The 13,807-nt window shown below is 36.9% G+C and overlaps 1 pseudogene; it reads right to left on the bottom strand.

The window, feature by feature from the left end:
- Positions 1-7,964: 7,964 nt before the first annotated feature.
- Positions 7,965-8,965, bottom strand: LOC143634801 (inositol-tetrakisphosphate 1-kinase 1-like; annotated as a pseudogene).
- Between the last annotated feature and the right edge of the window lie 4,842 nt (positions 8,966-13,807).

The following is a 13,807-nucleotide window of genomic DNA, read 5'->3' as shown; positions in this document are numbered from 1 at the left end:
AAAAGCGTCTGGAATGACCATGTACTGTCACGTCACCATAACTTCCTGCACGATCTGACACAGTCAGAAGAAACCGTCGCACGACGTTTCAGAGTTTTGGACTGTTCTTATCTTTCCACCAACTCTTCGAATTTCAAAATTCAAAAAGATCAAAAAGTAGGCGGGAAAATACCCCTTACCTTGGCAAACAAGTAACCGTAAGACGGATGCGGGTACAGTGTTAAGGCAAAACCCTTCACATACCTAACACCCGCAGGGAATTGAAGCCAAGAAAACCTTGGCAAACAAGTAACCATAAGACGGATGCGGGTACAGTGTTAAGGCAAAACCCTTCACATACCTAGCACCCGCAGGGAATTGAAGCCAAGAAAACCTTGGCGAACAAGTAACCGTAAGACGGATGCGGGTACAGTGTTAAGGCAAAACCCTTCACATACCTAGCACCCGCAGGGAATTGAAGCCAAGTACCTCGGCAACCAAGTAACTATAAGACGGGTGTGGGTACAGTGTTAAGGCAAAACCCTTCACATACCTAGCACCCGCAGGGAATTGACGCCAGGAATACCTTGGAAGTAACCGTAAGACGAGCGCAGGTAAAGTGTTAAGGCAAAACCCTTCACATACCTAGCGCTCCGCTGGGAATTGAAACCAAGAAGGATCTTCTGGGCAATGTTTGCGGAAACGGAAATAACATCCCCGCATAGCGGGAACGTCGAGAACTACGTTGTTTGAAGCTCCAGGATGGAATTGGTGGTCTTAACATAATTGATCACTATGTTCAAAACTACCAAAACCTCATGGAGAATCCACACAAGTGGGACTCAACGCTCCTGAATTGCGAGGAGGTTACAGACCTACCCGCATCATACCCAAAGACCAAGCAGGAAACTCGGGAATTTCTGCAAGTGACAAGGACTTCCGCGGGAGGAATCCCCATGGAAAACCTTAAAAAACCCTTTTCAAAACCCTCTGCTTAAGTCCAAAAGTTCACCTCACTTTATTAAACACTCATGAGAAGAACATTGGACTGGGGGGACTTGAAGAGGTAGGTCCCAGCAGAGCCCAGTTGGACCCACAAGACTCACCTTGAAGAGGGACGTCTGCGCAGAAACCAACTGGATCCGCAGGACCAACCATGCTCAGAGACGTGACGTCCTTACGCGCAGTACGCAAGCTGGTCCCGCAGGAAATGCCTCCCGATGGTGAAGGACTCCGCCTGTCCCCGCAGCCTCGGATACAAGCCATCAGGGAAGGCCACCCGCGCAGCAAGGCTACACGCACAAGGCACTTAGCTCTCAATCACTCAGTGTCACCTGAATGAATGAGCGAAGTCGGGAACTATCCCGCACAAGGGCGGGAGGGGGAATACTCCCGCCCAAATAAGCCAGTCCGTGCGATATAGGAAGATCTTCTGTACTGTACCTGACGAGGTATGGGAAAAAGATCTGACTAAAGATACGACAGCTTACTGACACAGTATGGCGAGCAGCATGCTCCTGTACTGTGTCACTATTAGCCGCTGCCTTCTCACCAACTACTGCCATATCACGTGCGTAGCCGGCAGTTGGTGGAAAAGGAATAGTACACAGCAGGCCTGGTCACTATCAGCCGCTGCCTACCCACCAACTACCAGCAGGGCACGTGCGTAGGCCACTGTTGGTGGAACAGGAACACTGTTGCAGCCGGCCACACCTCCTTGGAAACCTACCTTCGGCTATAAATACCACAAATGGTATGACCATCTGATCTTATCTTGTATCATCATATTATACCTGATATCTGCTCTAGCAATCTCTTAATATACATTTATATTTAAAGAGCAATCTAGTCTGATTCTCACGCCGGAGGGTGGTCACAAGGAGGAACCCCCCCCCCCCTTCTCAGTGACAAGCTCACGGTCTGTTTTGCAGGTTATCAGAAGAACCATCTTCTCAGGGTCTAACCCCTCGTGGGAAACATCTATCTAACCCCCAGGTTATCCGTAATCTGCCCGGGGTCCGGTTAGTGTTTCTTCAAATACTTTTATAGATTATTAATTAAACCAATTTTGTTATCCAAGTCTTCTAACCTTTTTTAGCCCTTTATAATACATAAAAGATAAAGCGTTCGCTATATTTTGAGGCCTGCCATTTTACTGATGTTTAAATAATGGTAAATGCCTATTGAGTTTTTTTTTTATTATTATTAAATAAATACGTTAAATTTGATATATGTTACATTTTTAATTTAGAGGATTAAATATGATATTTAGAATTTAGTGTGGGTATGTATACAGTATATGCATGATATTTGGTAATTTTTGTAGAATATCTTATATATAAGGTGTTAAAAGTTTTGTATGGATGGGTATGATGTTTGAATTAGGTCCAGGCATATATGATATTTCGTAGTCTAATAATATCAATGTGTTAGATAAGGCGAAGTTACTCTTATTTTGCGAGGGTTGTTCCGATAAAGGTAAAGTGGTATAAATTTAAAAGTGGATTCAGGGTGTATAAATTTTGCTTAAAATAATAATAATAATAATAATAATAACAACAACTTAAATTACATGAAAAATGGTAGATTTTGGGAGATGGGCTTGATGAATTTAGGGGGAATTGGGCTAGTATACGGCCATTTTCAATCCAATCCAATTAATTAAACATGGGTCATGGAGTCTTGGACCGTTTTAATTATTCACGAACATTTTCATATAAATTTTCATGTTCTTCAACCAGACAGACTACTTCATACAAGTTTTCATAACTGTATATGCATCTCTTTTTCATAACTTTCTTAGTTGCTGTTCATCATACCATCAACTGCAACTCCATGAGAACTGACATGAACAAACGAAACATACTTTATCAGTTGCCCAGATGCTAGCCATTCTATCCCGCTTATTAATATAGATCACTAGTTTTTCATGTCATGAACTCATTAGGGGAATATTTTTCGTTAAAAAGGGAATCGCTACCAATAAAAGTAAATAGAAAATAGGGGAACGGCTACAACCACAGCTGGTAACAAGAAATATAGTTAATATATTGTCCTTTATGAAATGCGTCATTTAAGTGCGAAAATTGCACCGAGTGTCCTTTGTTTTAAAAGTTTTCACGTTTTATATCATCTTCACAACAAAAGTTTTTTAATCATTTTGCCCTTAATGTACATGTATACACTGGTTTTTTAGTAGGAACCATATAATTAAATATATGTACCTTTATTTTTTATTGAAAAGGCACTAATTGTTATCTTTTATATGTTTTTTTTAATATTAAGAGGATCAAAGAGTGTTAAGCTCCCAAACTATCCGGAACCAAAGATGTCTTTTCTCAAAGCTAAGAACCATAATTAAAACTAGTGTATATTATTAATTCGTGATAAATTATTTTAATTTAACAAGTATTTCTATGTGCACGTTGCGGCAAATACGTGGTGGGAAGTCGATCACTATCGGTTTGATTTGTTATGCTAAAACGTTTGTCGCAGAAATTTCATTAGCAAAGTTGAGTGGCCAAAAATTTTATATGTATAACTAAAATTAAGGGACCAAAATGTATATATTAGAAACTTTTGTGCCAAAAGTCTAATAAACGAAAGTTTGTAAATACAACTTAGGGACCTAAACGTATATGCGCTAAAAGTATATTGGCCTAAAAGTATATATGCTAAAGTTGTGTGACAAGAGTTAAAGAAAAGAAACTATAAAGTATATGTGTTAAAAAGTATAGGAGCCTAAAAGTAAATTTGCTAAAGTTAATTTTAATTATTGGCAAAAATATATATTATTATTTACTAACTGAAGACAGGTGGTACAGTTTTTGCCAAACGGCTGTTCTTTATTGGTGAACATAGTCAACCTCACAAGTACCGAACACAAATGGCAAAATTTTAGCCTCAACACATGGCAGTCAAGCACATGTAGCATCACATTGAGTCGTATGTATAATGCGCCCAAAAGTTTAAATAATATTATTTTTAACGGCTAACAAAACATAGTGTGTCTAAATATTTAGGGTAATCAAATGCAAATGGTCACCGTCAGTTGCCCCAACCTAGCTGTACGGAGCTCTTAAGCGTCTCTAAGTTATCTTCATTCCGGGAAAACTTACCTGCTTGAAGGCTCACGGACGCTGATCGAACTGGAGATCACAGACTTTCTTCATTTAGCCACACACCCTAAAATGTTGTAAGTGGGGATTGAACTTGAATCTTCATTAAAAAAAACTCATGCTTTCTACCACAACACCACATTGGAGAGGACGTTTAAATAGTATTACTTATAGGTGCACAAACCGGTTTAAAACTCAAAACCGGTTTAGGTTGAAACCAGTTTTTTACAATGTTACAATCGGTTTCGGTTCGGGTTTTGATCGGTTTCGGTTTAGGCTTTGAACGGTTTTTGCCCGGTTTGGTGGAGAAAATTACAAACCAGTTCCGAGCCTAAGGTTTTAATATGTTCCAAACCGGTTTCTACATAATTGGTTTCAAACCAGTTCGATTTTGATTCAGTTTTCAGGACGGTTCGATTAACCGGTTTATTTGCCCACCTCTAGGTAGCGTTTGGTATGCATGAATGAGAGGCGGAATGGAATAGACCATTATGATATGAAAAAAAATGTGTTTGATCTCATCCCTAGTCTTTCTCTGCTCCACACTTTCCCACCAATACATAGCTTCTTCCTCAAATGACTGAGTAACATAACCCACAGCTTGGTCGGGACGGCATTCGCTAATGCGGATAAACTTGTCCATAGTGGTTATCCATTGAAGAGTAGCGATTACGTCTCCCAAACCAGTCAGCTTCGGCGGGTCGCATCCCTTGAAGGACTTGTAGTTACACCCACCTCGACCTCTCTTTCCATCACCAACCTTGACAGATCCAGCTTCACCCGAGTCACCCTTCCCTCCCTCACCATCCTTCCTACCATTCTCTCCTGATCCTTCAGCAATTCTTCCAGCAGGTCCTTCGGGATTCCCAGTCTTCATGGCAGTTGCCACAGCTTGGGCAATGGCAGCTAGAACAGCAGGGTCAAGTTGATGTCCTTCGATGTTGCTCGAGTTTCCTCCAGCTGCGCCTCCTTCATCTCCGGTGTTGGAAGCTTCTTCTACCGAGGGTTGCCGGACAAGACGAGGCCTGCCACGACGTCCAGTGCGACCCCCAGTTCCAACAATTTCTCCAGCTCCAGCCATTAGTATTCTAAAAGGGAAAACACAAACGTCATCACTCTAGGAATTATTTAGCACATGATTTGTAAAGTAAGTAGTTAATGACGTTGATCAAGTGTAATTAACTATTTGCGTTACTCCTCAGGTTCTACATACTTCCCTTCATGATTTCACTTATGCTTGTTTATACTCTTAAACAGTTAATCAGTTAAGATCAATTAATCATATCCCTAACCTGCACTCATTCTTCATTTAGCAAATAAGCCAACATTAACATACACCATTTACCATACACTTTACCTTTACTGAGCTTGCTTGAGTGACACATGGCTATCTTGAACTGGCATCTTCTTTCTTTCTCATTTTAAATCTCATTCTCTGTTCGAGTCTAAGCATGTAGGATGCTTAAATCTCTCGAACTTATGCTCTGATACCAACTTATAAGGCCCCGAACCCGGTAGCCCTACTTTAGCGTCGGATTTACTCATAAACACAGTTCTTACAAATCAGAGTTCATTAAAACTTTCGCGGAATATAAAAACTTTCATGAAACGTTACAGCAATCCAAAACTTGCCTTAATTAAACATTCTTGTCTTTCAAAATAAACGTCAATTACATTAAAACATCTTGAGTCTTCAGATGCCAGTCTCCTATTCGCCCACCATGTGCCCGCTCAAGCTAGCTGTCTCATTCTACTCACCTGCGTGAATACTAAAAGTCAGCTACGCTGAGTGAGTTCTAGTTAATCATACACTATACAATACACATAAACTTATATTCTTTCATTCATACTTTCATACTTTAATACTTTCTTTTGTATTAACTTACTTTCATATCTTACGTTATAAAGAGCATTACGCCCTACATTCCTCGAGTATTATTAGGGCTCGGTACCCTCCTTCCTCGAGTATTATTAGGGCTCGGTACCCTCCTTCCTCGAGTATTATTAGGGCTCGGTACCCTCTTTCCTCGAGTATTATTAGGGCTCGGTACCCTCTTTACTCGAATATTAGTAAGGTTCGGTTCCCTAATTCTCGAATATTAGTAGGGTTCGATTCCCTCTTCGTTACCATACAACCATACATCATACCTCGAGTATTATTAGGGCTCGGTACCCTCCTTCTTCGAGTATTATTAGGGCTCGGTACCCTCTTTCCTCGAATATTAGTAGGGTTCGGTTCCCTAGTTCTCGAATATTAGTAGGGTTCGATTCCCTCTTCGTTACCATACAACCATACATCATACCTCGAGTATTATTAGGGCTCGGTACCCTCCTTCCTCGAGTATTATTAGGGCTCGGTACCCTCTTTCCTCGAGTATTATTAGGGCTCGGTACCCTATTTCCTCGAATATTAGTAGGGTTCAGTTCCCTAGTTCTCGAATATTAGTAGGGTTCGATTCCCTCTTCGTTACCATACAACCATACATCATACCTCGAGTATTATTAGGGCTCGGTACCCTTTTCGTAACCATACAACCATCATTTCCTTCTTTTATTAACTTTATCACGTTCATACACATAAGCATACATATCATACTTACCTTATACATAGCGTTACAACCTGACAGTACGTGCAATATCCGAAGATCGTTCACGTACCATCAAGCAATCATTCATACATATCACATCATTCACATAAGGCATACACTTATCTCTTAGGATAAGCGTATTAACAAACATATCGAGTATGCACACAGCCCCGAAAACATAACACATAAATGGGGCTAGAAACTCACTTGAACTCTGCTTCTTCCTCCGATAGTTGTAAATCCCTTCTTTAACAGAGCTCGGCTGACTGTATAAGTTACACGTATCAATACTCGCCTGATTTAAACTGGTGGCATAGTATTAGCTTACTTTTACTTATCGTTTTTTTAATTTATTTTCTAATCGAACTTGACTTTAGGCGAAGTTAAACCTTAGGCGAACTTAGCTTTAGGCGAAGTTAAACCTTAGGCGAACTTAGCTTTAGGCGAAGTTAAACCTTAGGCGAACTTAGCTTTGCAGGCGAAGTTCATCAGGCGAACTTAGCTTTGCAGGCGAAGTTGTCATCAGGCGAACTTAGCTTTGCAGGCGAAGTTCATCAGGCGGAGTTGTCCAGCTGCAGGTACTGTTCGTCCTTAAATCCCTTAATCATCTTCGTTTCTTAACCAAATAACTCGATTTAGGTATCCACGGAATCGTCTGACCAGCGCCTACAAACCCCAACCATCAAATCGACCTAACATCGATGTTTAAAGGGTGCAATTTAGGCATATAGGTTACGGGTTCTTTTATCAATCGATTAACCCATCAAATCATAACCACTTTCAGTAAGTTTAGCTTTGTTGGATTCGTTTTTACCATACAAACACAGATCTATCATTTCTATACTAATCCAAACCTAAACGAACAAGTTCTCGATATAAACGTACCGTAAATGAGTCGAACTACGAACACGAGCTGGTCTTGTTGCTTTGGTTCGTCACGACAATCTAGCACCAACGAGCTCGGGTCCTCGCCTTTGGATCTTGGTTCGGGTTGTGTGTGTTTTGGAGTGTGTAGAGATTAGGATGGATAAATAGATGGAATGGAAAGGATTGGGGTTTAAGGGGGTATTTATACTCCCTTAAGCCCATGGACCGAAGGCCCATATTTCCTTTTGGCCCATATCTAATCCCATCTAATTATCCTACTAAGTCTTCATATTTTGCTATTATTATTATCGTTCCACTAACTTGTTTATTTCACCCGACAAAATAATATAATAAATATTACTTTAGAAATTTCGGGATGTTATAACCGGCCACCACCGCATTATCCACTTCATTAATAGACCTCCAAAGCCTCTTGTTCCTCCACTTCATCCACAGCATTATCCACCATTTTCGTCGGTTTGTTCTTGGTCAAAACCTTCCAAAAAAAGTCAGTCAACACAGATTCATAACCAGGCATCTTAGCATACTCCGGGAAATAGTTAATATCCACAACAAGGTACCGGTTCCCAACTCGGTTATCCCTAATCACATCAAAATTGAAAAAATTCAGCTTCATCGCCTTATGCAGCCCGTGTGCAATCCCATGAATCAGTCCCATTGGTGGCATCTCAGCATCTTCCAAACTCTTGTAATACATCTCCTCATTCTTCATATTAATAATATTCGAAACTTGGCAAAACGATAGCGAACCACGCATACTTCCCAACTTCTCTTCGCTTATATCCGCCAACGACTTCCGCTTCATGCATTTCACATACTCCCCAACCACATACACTTTAAATATCACCCCACCATGATTAACAAACTCTTGCAACACACTTGGTGGCTTCAGCTTCTCGAACCCCTCTTTATCGAATATCAACGACATTTTATGCGATTTCACACTCCCATCCGCCACCAACGGCTTCGCTATCACCGGATACTTCAATCCAAAACATGTCATATCTTTAATATCTTCCATATCTATAAAATCATTAATAACAACCTGTTTAGGTGTCCCAAAAGTGGCCATCTCATCCGAGTCAACTACTTCAATCTCCCCAACTACTTGCAGCATGGTAACACGGTTATGCAGCCGCTGGATGGCGTCTGGCGAGTCGATTAAAATGTAGGCAGGGTTGCGGTTAGAGTACTCATTCAGCTGTGTCCTCCAGCTTTCATTGTTGATCTTGTGGATCACGCAGTCGAACGGTCCTTATTCGACTAGTGGTTTGTCGGTATCGATCTTGATCCACGCTCTTTCGCTAGATTAACTAGTGAAAACTGAATAAAACTGCGTCGTTTCTTCTGTAACAACGCGTAACCAACGCTGAAACGCTTCGTTTCCGTCATTTTATGATCACTCAGTGAACAAATTTTCAAATGAAATTTGTTCTATGAGAAACTTAATAACTTATAGCAAATTTTTGTTAACAAAATTGTTGCATAGAATGTTTAATATTATGAGAATTTAGTATGGTGGATGGGGGTTATATATATAAGGTGGTGGTGGGGTTAGTTAACTCATGTGACGAGTTAAGAGTTAACTATGGTTAACAGAGTGGGGTTAATTTGAAGAGACAAAAATGAACGGTCGAGATTTAATGTGGTGGTGGGGTACGTCAGCCTTGTTGACTTTTGGGGTCTCATTTCTCTACTTGATGACTATGGTCTTTACTCTTTCAAACCAACCATGTGTAGTGGGGCGTTTTCAGCCTATAAAAACGCCCTAAAATGTTTGGGCGCGTCGTTTTCGGGGCGTCTTAGGCTTTGGGTTTGGAGTATTTCTTACAAAGTGTCTCCCTTGTTATTCATTTAACAAATCAGGTTTTTAATAATAAAAATAATTCTTTTTTTATTAAAAATAGAAAAAAAAATGTAAAAACATTAATTGGGTAATAACCGAAGGGGCTCAGTCCACTACATCATTTTGCTATAAAAAACCTTTATGCTGACACGGCTTCACATGACGCAGAACGCCTCCGTAGATGCTCCATCCACTGCATATATTTATTTTTTTTCTTAGGTCTTTTTATTTAATGGGGTGCAAATAAGTATTGTAATAACCAATTCTGTTTTTTACTTTTTTTTCTTTAAAAGTTTGTTAACAACTTTTTACACCTTAAAGTCTTTTTACATGTTAATTTTAATAAGTTGTGAAGAAAAAAAAGTATATTTTAACAACTAAGTTCATATAAATCAAGAGGTCATCTTAAAATTATAAATGATGTAATTTTCACCATCTATATAGTAAATTTCTTAATAAGGGCACACTATACACATGCTAGCGGCAATCTAATCACCCACAACTTTCAAACAACTGTTTGAAAGGTTAAGATTTCAAATGATAGTCCACTAAGTTCTCAAATGGCCCTTTTGAGGGTTTGTCAAATGATCGTTTAAAGGTCAAGATGTCTGATCATAACATCCATACTAATTGAGTTGGAATCTTTTTTTCAATGTTTTAAAAACCGGTACGTGCCGGTCGGTTGAACCGGTTATACCGGATTTTCATAAGGCAACTGGTATTTAGAGTCCGGTATTGGGTAACACGATAAACGACAATTCGTTAATCAACCAATTTATATCATGTAGATCCGATGTTGGTTTATTTACATATATGTAATTGACTAATTTCGTATACAAAGTACAAACTTTTTGTCTGACTCGATCATTATTTATGTGTGATATTTGGTTCAAGTGTGATATTTATTAATGTATTTTTAGGTTATTTTTGAATTAAAATAGTATTTATATTGATTTATAAGGCATAAGATAAATTATTTAACTCGGTTAAATCTCCCAGTACATTCCGGTTCGGTCGATTGCATCATTTTTTAACTAAACGAGTAACATACTGATTTTTAAACCATTGCTTATTTTGCTTTCATGGTTTCCACATGTCATAATTTACATGAATTTCACATGCCAAATTTAGTAAATTCTTACCTTTATTTCTTAAAGTGACGTAAATTTGGAGACTTTTTACCCATTTTCTAATACAAGTGGGACCCACTTTACACTTGGGTCGTTACATTCAATTAAATTTCCACATCAATTCATGACAACATGTTCTATCTATGGCAAATTTACATGCATACATATCCTCAAATCTATTTTCAAACCTCATCTCTCTCTGTTTCATTCTCATGGAACATGCATTACACTCCCCTACATCACGCTGACGGGTTAGGCGGACCAACAACACCGCCAGAAACACCACCCCGCCTATCTATGGCAGTGGGTGACTGGGTGGTGCTTCTGGCATAATAAAGACTTTTAACGGTCGTGTTTTTAAAAAATAACTTTTCTACGTTCAATAAATGTGTATCTTTAACTCTCATATTTTTACGCACTACTTCATTATCTGGTTGTAAATATCGTGATTAAAATGGTGATGATTAGAAGATGGATTTGTAGTTATCATCGAACTTTAGTGGAACATATTTGCACAACTCAAATATATATATATATATTTAATTATTTTTTAATTATACGTCTATGATTTTCAATTTGAAGTGATGTGTTTTTTTTTATTTTAGTGTTATGTAATTTTTTTTAATAAGAAAATATTGTTTGTATTAAAATTAAAATGGTTGAAAATGATATTTGGTAATTAAAAAGTTTGAAAAATGTAATGAAAAGTAAAGAAGTGTGGTGATGTAATAGTAAGATGTATAAAAATAAATAAAAGATAAGTATCACGTTTTATGTTGGACACTTGTCTCTCTTTCTCTCTCATAAGGTGTGGATTTGGTTGAATAAAGTCTAGTTATTCGAGATAAACCAATGGTAAAATGTGATCTTATGCATATGCCACTCACATACATAGTTGGGTAGCCAAGCCTGTCATTCTCTGTTTTAGACTTTCAGAAAAAACCCGTAACCCAAAGACCCATTATAGTAAAACATAAATAGAATTGAATTTAAACTTGATACCTTACTACTGACACCTCAAATATTCAGTTTCTCTTATTCCAGATAAACCAAAGTTGGTTGGCTCTAAAACGGTGTAGATACCAACAAACCAAGATAAAAAAGTTTTAATTAGGTTTAACCCATTTAAAAAAGTTTTGGTTTCACCCATTAAAAAAAGGTTTTTGTTTCACTAGCCATTATTTTAACGTACAAATTTTTACTGCTGGTTATAATATAGTTTTCTTTAGTTTTGGTTTCATCACTTATTATATACAATGTAGCCATAAACATTTGGAATGAGTATATGGCTAGTAGGTACCGGTGCCAAAAATGTAACAAGTTTACATTTACAACTTTTATTAGATAAGTTTAATAATATTGTTAAATATTTTTTATACTTTATACATGCCACTGGTTTTAAACATGTTCTCTTGTGTCACTTTCTTTCCACATGAATATTTGACATGTGCACTCTTTTATAGATACTATATTTGACACAATTTTATTCTCTTATAAATGTGGGATACATTCATACATAAAGAGATTTTTTTGACTTCTTTAAAGTTTACGCCTTTATAATATTCACTAGCTCGGATAACAAGTTGACAACCTATAAATATATTAAATGCAATCTATAAAAAAATTACAGTTGAACAATATGTTAGCTATAAATTATTTAGATCGGTGACAAAACTAAATGAAAAATGTTGTTAATTATGTTAAAAGTTATTAAACAAATACTCAAGTTAAAAAAATTTAAAAATGGTTAATGCTTAATCTCTATATCATTTACAAATAATTTAAATACAATATTTTGTTTATTTATTTATTTAGTTTTTTGAACAGTTAAATGTTACACCCTACGAAGAATATTTTGTTCATTTCAAATAACAAGTCTCAGTAATAATTTGTTTTTTTCACAACAAACATATAGAAAAGTGGCACAAGTATTTTTTTTCCAACTCGAATATTTTTTTTCACAGTTAAATGTTACATCCTACATAGAATATATATTTTTTTTCATTCTAATTTATTTATTTATAAAGGAGTCAGTTTGCATTTTGATATGCCCCTAAACCTAAATATATTCTCTTTTGACGAATAAGTACTATATTAAACAGTACAAAGAATATTTATTAATGACTTTATTATGTAGAGTTACGCTTTAGAAAGGCACCAAATGTGATTCACTATAATACTTGCCAGAAGGGGAAAAAAACATATCAAATACCTTAATTGGGTAAAACTCTATAGTTTATTCATGTGCTTATTAAATGCATATTTAAAAAATAGAAACCAGTGATCTTTATAACTTATTGATATTAAATTAGTGGATTTCCATGTGAGTTGTGTTGAGACTTTGGTGGTAATCGGTTCGGTTTGGTTTGTCATGGTATATGTTACATATGTACGCATGTACGGTACATGCATTTGATATAGCAGAATAGCAAATGAAATAGAATGTCCAAAATATAATGTCGTGATATGCTCAAAAGATATAGATACGTTTTCTACATCGATAAAAATCCATAAAAATAAATATCGGTACTGATTTCAATAAATTCAACACCAGTGGTAAAGCAAAAGAAAATGAAAAAAATAACTATATTTGACCCGTTCAATTTTTAATATTATTTTTATCAAAATGTAAATCAAATAAGCACATCACAACGATATATTTGATGGTGACCGGTGGTGGTCAGAGGTAGTGGTGGTCGTTGGTGTTGGTGCCGGTGATGATAGTCGATGGTGGTGGTGGTGGTGGTGGTGACAGTGGCTAGTGTTGGTGGCGGTGGTGATGAAAAAAAAAAACAAACACACAAGAACACATGAAAGATTTTGAAGTGTTATTTATGTAAAAGAATAATTAGCCAATCAAATACATTTTATTATTATTTACAATGGTGCATTATATTCCATTTATTATTTATAATTCATGTATACCAAACACAAACACCACGTACATAAATATCAAAGTTATTAATTAGCTATAAAGATACTCTCAAACCACTATTAATTTATTATATATGAAAGTCAACTTATTTTATATTTGAACGTAAAGAAGAATATGCCACAAATAAGAAAAAAGAAACAAGCAGTTCAAGATAAGAACATTTATATGACTTGATTCACCTGATGGAAAAGATATGTGAAAATTTGATTTTTGAAAGTTTTTAGGATATTTATATAATTAATGTTGCACATTAATCAGAATAATGTGACAAATACATAAAGATTGATAATTGAAAAGATATCAATGATTCCAATAAACTTTGG

This window comes from Bidens hawaiensis, unplaced genomic scaffold (genome assembly GCF_021521415.1).
Source record: "Bidens hawaiensis isolate Kalapana, Puna unplaced genomic scaffold, B.hawaiensis_p1.1 tig00007248_1, whole genome shotgun sequence".
NCBI classification, from domain to species: Eukaryota; Viridiplantae; Streptophyta; class Magnoliopsida; order Asterales; family Asteraceae; genus Bidens; species Bidens hawaiensis.
The sequence above is the reverse complement of the archived record's forward strand: the minus strand, read 5'-3'. Positions and strand labels throughout refer to the sequence as shown.